The sequence below is a fragment of the Anas platyrhynchos genome, chromosome 1, assembly GCF_047663525.1.
Source record: "Anas platyrhynchos isolate ZD024472 breed Pekin duck chromosome 1, IASCAAS_PekinDuck_T2T, whole genome shotgun sequence".
Classification (NCBI taxonomy): Eukaryota; Metazoa; Chordata; class Aves; order Anseriformes; family Anatidae; genus Anas; species Anas platyrhynchos.
This window is the reverse complement of record NC_092587.1, coordinates 177821664-177829751: the sequence shown is the minus strand read 5'-3', so window position 1 is coordinate 177829751 and position 8088 is coordinate 177821664.

The window sequence follows — 8088 nt, the reverse complement described above, 5'->3', positions numbered from 1 at the left end:
TTTGACAAGAATATTTGCCATTAAATTGCCAATAATTAATTATATGCTGGGTTTCCCGGACTCATTATTACTAATTTTACTATTGCAAGGCGTACGTTTTGTGGCTGATGAGTGACAATTCTTGTCACAAGGCGCAGATCTTTGATTAATTCTTTCTGCTCTAGATTCATTTGTGTGACAATCATTTGTGACAAAGATTAATCCTCCAGAAAATTACTGTGACAGTCTTTTCTCCACAGAGACAAGCCATCACACTTTTGCTGCTTTACTCTGACCTTGTTTTGTGACTTTGGAAAAGTTATTGTTTCCTTAAGACTCATTTTACCCATCTATGAAATCTATATAAGAGTCATCTGCACAAAGTATTTACTGCATAGCTGAGACATGGGAACCTAATAAACTGTGAAACTATTGATGGGAAAAAGTTGACTGGAAAACAATCTGGGACTTTCAATAAAAAGAGGTGACAGCCATAACCTCACAAATATTACAGTGAAGAGCCAGCAAAAACATAAAAAAAGTGTATTTTTCTGAAAGTTTTTTTTTTTTGTCTTTGCTTTTTGAAGAACTGGGGGTGTTTTCTTAAACAGTTTCACAATTTTTGATGGATTTGGTATCCAAAATTTCATAAAAAGAGTTACTGAAGTGATCAAAACTCCATCTCTAGCAAGTAAATAATATTAATAACACTAAACAAAGTTAATCTTTTTTTTTTTTTTTTTTTTTTTTTTTTGGCAGGACTCTAATGCTGACCATGCAAACAACACTTTGCAAAAATATTAAGCTTAAAAAATTTTTTTTTATTGAAATTTTTTGGCAACCTCTCATGAATATCTTCTACATGGTGACTTTTGAAGCACGAAGACTGTCTTCCCTGCATGAAAAATTCATAATTTAAAGACAGCGTTATTCTTAGAAAACCACAGATAGAGTGTGAGCAGCAACTTTTTTTTTTTTTTTGAGAAAGCAACTTTTTCTGTTAACAGACTCCTGCTCTTTCCTTCGTTTTTCATATTAGAATAAAAACATAACATGGAGCTGCCAGTCCTGTGCAAACCTTTGGTGTCTAAGGGGTTACCGACCCAACTGCTGCCACAAGAGTCAGCTCTGCAATCCACTACACAAAACAACAAAGTATATGGGATTCTTCTTGAAAAATAACCCCACTGGTGTTGCACGTCCCTAGGGTACAAGGTTCAGCCACATTTTCTTTCATGAGTAACCTCAGTAGGAAGAAGCGTGCTGCTTCCCACTCCCTTGCAGGAGCTTTAAGATGCTAGAATCACAGAATGTTTTGGCTTGGAAGGGACCTTTAAAGATCACCTTTGGATGATTGTCAAACATCACCTTTGGATGACTGTTTCCTCACCTTGAGTATTGTGTACAGTTCTGGGCTCCAGGGCTTCTGTTGCTGTCAGGTTTAAGCTGTTCCTGGTCCTGCTTATTGGTGGTCACAACTCAGCTCAGCTCTCCCAGGCCCTGGGGAGGGAGCAGAGGGTCCTAATCCAAACCAGCAGCAAAGCTCCTGAGTTGAAGTGTTGCACATGTCTGTCAGTGAACACATATCTCAGAACTTCAGAGGATCTCTTCTGAAAACTTTCATCGAGAGGAGACAAATCTTTCATTGACATGAGACTCTTTACTAGAGTTATGGGTAAGTGATCCTTCTCTACAGACATGTTAACACTGAATTCTTGCAGGATTTACTGATATAAGGGTGCTACTCCACTGCAACATAGGTTCATAAAGCCAGACAGGTACAGCAGTGAATAACACTTGGAATAGATACAAAATACACCAGCAGTTGTGTTAGCTGATTGTGCGGTCTCTTCCTGACTTATGCACACTCACACAGCTAATGGGCCTGAAAATCACACCTGATTGCAAAGCATGCAAAGAATGCACTAATCATGGAAAACTGTGTGGTTTGTATGATAGAGCTGATACCCATACACACAAATGTTTTTGATAAAACAGAAGCTACGATCAGATGGAAGTAATTTATATATTTGGGCTGAAAGTTAATGAGCCTGGTACAAAGTGTGAGCAAGGAAACATTGTAGGAAATTAAAATCTTTCAAGAATCATTAAGTGTAATTATCTGGGTTTTCTAAAATTTGCTTACACTAAACCTAATTTTCCAATGTAAACCTTTGGCAACCACTCTTTAGCTATAAATTTGACATAGGTAACACCGTGACATAGCAAAAGCACCATAAATTTTTTTTTTTTTTTTCTTACACAATATTGTATTAATCTCTATTTCAATTCAAAAAGGACAAGCAATAAATCTCATGCATCTGAACTTCTGCAAAGCACTGGATACAGTAGTGAAATTAGAGGTTGCAGTTATTGCAAGCATTGACAGGAAAAAGCTACATGGGACACAGTGAGAGGGATACCCTAAGAGGAGATTCTGCCTGGATGGGGTTACTGATGGAGCTCCTCAAGCACCAGTCAAAAATAACAGTGATCAGAGTGCAGTGCCCAGCTTTTCAAAGACAACTTCAAAGCTAAGCTGGATCAAGCGAAATGTCTCAAGGAAAACAGAGGGAAATATCACTTCCATGATTTAAGGCAACAGTGACACCTCTCTTGAATCATATATAACCAGATCATCCCTGCCTGAGACAACAAAAGCAGAGTAGATTCAGGAAATAGTCCACTTAAAGACTCCTAGGTTTGGGACAGTGTTAAAAGTACTTTCCAATTAAAGCATCTGTATCACCATACCCATACAAACGCAGGCTTTGTATGAGATATAGTACAGATGGGACGTGGGCTAGACTTTGACTTTGGTCAAAGCCACACGTCCCCAACACGCATCTTGCACATCTTGCATTGGGGTCCATAGCTGACATCAGGTACATAGGTCAGTGGGCTCCTTCCTAGAAGATGGTGAACTTACTTGCCACAAAGTGCTATAGATTTTGTGTGGAGCTCAGCTTCATGCAAAGGCTTTTTTCCTTGATGAAGAGGAATGCATAAATGCACAGAGAGACCTGAGACTGACTATACCTTCTAGTCTACCAATAAATCTTAGAGGATCTTTAGTGACCAGGAAAGAGATATTTGACTTAACCATTGTCTAGAAAATGGTCGGAGCAGAAACCATGCCTTTGTCATGCCATGTAGCCCTTTTCGCAGCTTGCCTGCATTCATTTTACAGATGTTAAGATGTCCTTGTGTAGTTGTCAGTGATTATACAGAGAAATAATCCCAGCACTGTTAACGTCATCCAGTATTAAACTATCATTTAAAAATGAATTACTATGTCTATCATAAAAATACATAATGAGGAGCACACCGTGCTGTTTTCCCCTTGCTCTTGCCTTGTATCTGCGCGTACAGTTTCCTCAGCTGCTCTGCTCTCCACTGCCATTCCGAGGATTTTCAAAGATACTGTGTTTTTCAAAAACACAGTGGCAATATGATATTTGCTACCTTGTCATCAAAGTTGAATAATAATTCTATATTACTGATTAGCCCTGCTAATATCCTTTTGAAGAAGGTCCACCTTAGGTGACAGTATCTCCAGGAGGTTTAAGGTTTGCCACAGTGGCAAACACCGCTCCATCATGGAAGTCCTTATGAGAGTTTTAAGGATTCCCTTGGGCAAGCAATTGAGACAATTTGGTCTCCAAAGATGTTCAGCTATGATTGATTCCTGCCGGCAGTGTTTAGAGCTTATCTGTGCCTGGCAGACCTTGGTCAGGAAATTCACTGGCATCATGCCCCAAATTAACTATTCCTGGTTTCTGTCCCTCTGACTTCTTTTTGTTCTCTAGCACCCCCATATCAAGATGAGCCCAAGGGAAAAGGTACAGTCTGCTGGGCAGGACGGCTCTGCTTCAGAGGGAGTAAGGGAAAGCAGGATAGCACATGGTGCCCTTCAAAGCCCACTTGTTCCTCCTCATGATGCATTTCCCTTTCTCCTCCACTGGACATGCTGATTCTCTGAGGGTCTGGATGCTCTAAATCAGACCATGGAAATGTTCTGGCAGATAAAAGTACTAAAAAGAAAAAATCCTCCCCCCCTTGCCAGCTGCTATTTTAACCCTATCTCATTCCGTTGATCTGTTTTATGGCACAGCCCTCACATACTAATGCTGTGTAGGGGTTGGGGTTGAACCTACATCAAATAAATTTGTTAGTGAGCAAATGTTAATGTAGCTGTACTTTGAAGTTGTCTAAGTGATTAACATAATTAAGATAAATTCAGAGCAGTAGTTCCCTACCTGCAAAGAGCTTAACTTCTTTCTCTTCCCCCTTCCCCCCCCTTTTTTTTAATCCTAAGAAAAGACATACTATGCAGAAAAGCTGGTATCTCTTTTCCCAATTATACTGCTTAGTCTAAAAAAAGATTCTCCTGCTCAGTGGAAAAGTGACAGAGTTGTGAATATATCCCAGGAATCCTAGTCTTTAGAAAATCTCTAATCTTGTTTCAGACCTTTCTACTCACATTACTCTACCCACTTTGTAAGAGATTACTGTAACAGAATTCTGTGAGGGATCTTATGGAAGGAAAGGTAATTCTGCAAAAAAAAAAATAATCTTTAAACAAGCCATTTTTATCCACTCCAAATCACAGGTTTTATTCATACCCTTTCCTCTGACCCAACCACTTACAAGTACCAAGCCACCCATGCCCAAGCTGGCTTCAAGCACGGACTCATACAATGTCCCAGGCTGGAAGGAATACACAAGGATCATCGAGTCCAACTCCTGGCTCCATACAGGATCACGCAAAATCAAACCATATGTCTGAGAGTGTCGTCCAATTCTGCTTGAATTCTGACAGTCTTGGTGCTGTGACTACTGCCCTGGGGAGCCTGTCCCAGAGCCTGACCACCCTCTGGGTGCAGAACCTTTCCCTAACAGCCAGTCTTGGCCCACTTGTGTACAACGTGGACATCAGCAGCTGTGGCCTCATCATATCTCTTGGATTTTGGACTTGTCTTTTGGATGTTGTTCTGGGTCTTTAGCCCGATGATTTTGACTCATCCCTTGTAAATGTTAGGCAAAATTCCTGAATTTCATGACTCTTCTTTTCCTTGCCTGGTAAGCTCCAGTCCTGTTCTTCATCCTCTTGACATCTTTATCTGTTTGTTCTTCCTTTCCATCGAAATGAAATCCCGATAGGGAGGCCTGTGGCAATTAACACACAGATCTCCTTTTATCTCTTGTTTTGCTGCTTCCACTGGTGTTTTGTCACGTATTTTTCTGTTTTTATTTTATTCATATCAATCTTCATATGTTTATTATAAATTCCTGCAATGCCAGTGGAGCCTCTCCAAACTCTGGCAATTAGAACTAATATCCCATCGTGGTCCTTCCAGGAATGTTAAATTTATATGGTGAGAAAGGGGCAGAAAGCCTCCTTTTTTTTTTTTTTTTTTTTTTTGTTTGTTTGTTTGTTTGTTTGTTTTTGGCTTTTTTTTTTGGCTTATTTTTCAAGACTTAAAAAAAAAAAAAGAGAACATGAGCAAAATACAAAGAAGAACCCCCTGGTTTCAATCTCACCTGATGTTGTTTGATTTTGATGTGGGTACAGCTGATCATATAATTTGCTTTTGGTTATCACAGACCTCTACTGTAGTCACTTGTAAATGAATGCTGTGAATGCTGCACCCCCGATTTCTGTATGGATCAGAAACTGATCCTTTGTAGGGCAGCCACATGTAGCCCTGCTCTGCTCTTCTTCTAGCAGAGGGTGATCACTGCTGACGTATTTCTCCTGTGCTCAACGATTCAGCCCACTTCTGTGTGACGTGCAAGCAGGAGCCTCAAACAGCTCTTAATCTCTGACAAAGATGCTTTCTCCTAACAGCAGGCTCATCAGCAAACAACAAAATGTCATTGACAAAATGATTATAGTAGGATGGCAGAATGGATCTCCATAGTAACAAGTAAGTGGGGCTAATACCACCCTTTGAAGCATCCTAGGAAGCCACCCAAAGTTACTTTTACATTCTTGGAGCAGAATGCACAGAGTACCTCAGGAGCTGCTTGCCCTGGGAGGTGGAGAACCAGCAAATGCCTTTCATGGCTCCTTACTACCTGCCTGAAAGGGGTAGTCAGATATTGCCACAGTTAGCAGCAGCAGGTGGTTTTCCTTAAAACTGAATCTGTGAAAATACAGGATTTTAAAGGAAGTAGCAGGACATAATAGTTCCCTCCAAGAGCCCTCTTCTATTTATCCTCAATACACTGTGTATTTGCAGTCAGTTTATTTTATGTATTTCTATGTTTCACTTTGGATGTGAAAAAAATTGAGAGGTGAGGAAGTGGTTAGGGAGTTTTCCTATCTTCCTATCACATATTTTAATAACATCAATAATTTGACAGTTACAGATATACTATAATCTGTAGTTTTGGGTATTATTAACTGTACTATTTATTGATTTTCTGAAGTCTGTGCAACATGGGCAGTTTCAGCCCTTACCGTAGCTGATGTTAGAATTTTTCTCTCTGTGTGTCACTCAGAAGTGTTGTTCATCTCCAAACAAGGCCAAATCTTCAGGTAGTATAAACCAGAATAGCTTGTCGGTGCCTCTGTGCCATTTTTCCCCCCTTAATATCTTGTCCTACTCTCTGTCTTCTTAGCTTTCTCCCAAGGTTTCTGCATCTACAAATGTTTGTTGCAATTCTCATGACAAAGCAGAGAAATACATGCATGTGTTTAGGAGGAAACATATCACTGAAGGGCACGTTTCCCTCTAAACAGCACAACCTACCTCCAAGTTGATATTCTGATCTTAACACATACACAGGGCTCCCACAAATGTCACTGTTAGGTGCCTGACTCATCCCTCAGGCACAAAGCAGCCTGTCCAAAATAAGGCCAGGATGACATTCAAGACCAGCACAAATTTCCTACAAAGTACTTTTCCTTGTGCTTTTGTGTCATTATATGTGAAATAAAGTTGTTGGTTTGATGTTTGAACCTCTGTTGCTTTGGTAGGCACATCCTGGGGCTAATTCATGTGACAACAGGGTATTATTTCAGGAGGGTATTTTCAGGCCTTCCTGCAATTCTATATTTAATGGAGAATGTGTGATATAAGATGATTAATGGTAGTCAATGTATTCATAATGTAACTAATGCAATACATTACTTCCTCCATTTCCATGCAGTTTTTAAGGCAGAGAAGCCATGTGAAGAAGAGAGTTTCCTTTCAGCACGGACTTTGCACAAGTAAAAGCAAATCTGTTGCTCTGCATTTACAGAATTGTTTTCTGGTACATAGAAGATAACCATAAGAATTAAAAGAATAGATCAAAAAAGTTAAAAGTTATATGTGCCTACATGTAGCCACCAAAGTCAATGATGATGCTCCTATTAGATGCCAGACATTCCTTATCTGTATTGAAAACAATGATGTCCTAAAGGACCAAGAAGATAGTAAACATATATACTGATGGTGTGCTTCTACATTAATAACAGCCTGAATTATTCTGTAGAAGTCATTTTTACTTTGTAGCTGTCTGATTTAGTTTACAGCCATTTTATGACTGTCAATTTTGTGACCGCTGTAGGGACTGGTACTACTTCTGGAAGTTAGATTATCTGATGGCCATTCCTTCACACTATGGGTGCACCTCTTCTTTTTTATAAGGATAGCAGTGCCTTTAGAGATGTGTTCTTTTGCATCTCTTTCACTCCAGTTTCCTGATGATAAAAGTGAATGAGGTCTTTTCCAACCTTAATAATTCTATGGTTCTGTGATTCTCAACTGAGGCTGGAAGCCTTATTCCAGCCTTATTTGGGATGCTAACCTGATTCTTCCCTCAACTCTGCCTATTCAGCAGGCAAAGTCTGAAGATTTGTGGATCAGAAACTGAGGATCTTCAAAGAACCAGTCTCTCTGAAGCACTGTCTTTCCTTTTTAAAGCTGTGATCCAACCACTATGGGAGTGTGAGGTTAGCTCCCATGGCTGGTCCAAGAATGTCAACTTTTGCATAATCTTGGTATTGTAGTAACAAGTGTGTACTACAGTGTGTGTATTGTAGAAACAAGTGTGTATTGTAGTAACAAGTGTGTACCACAGTGTGTGTAGTAACTTATCTGTTATTGCCAGCACCTG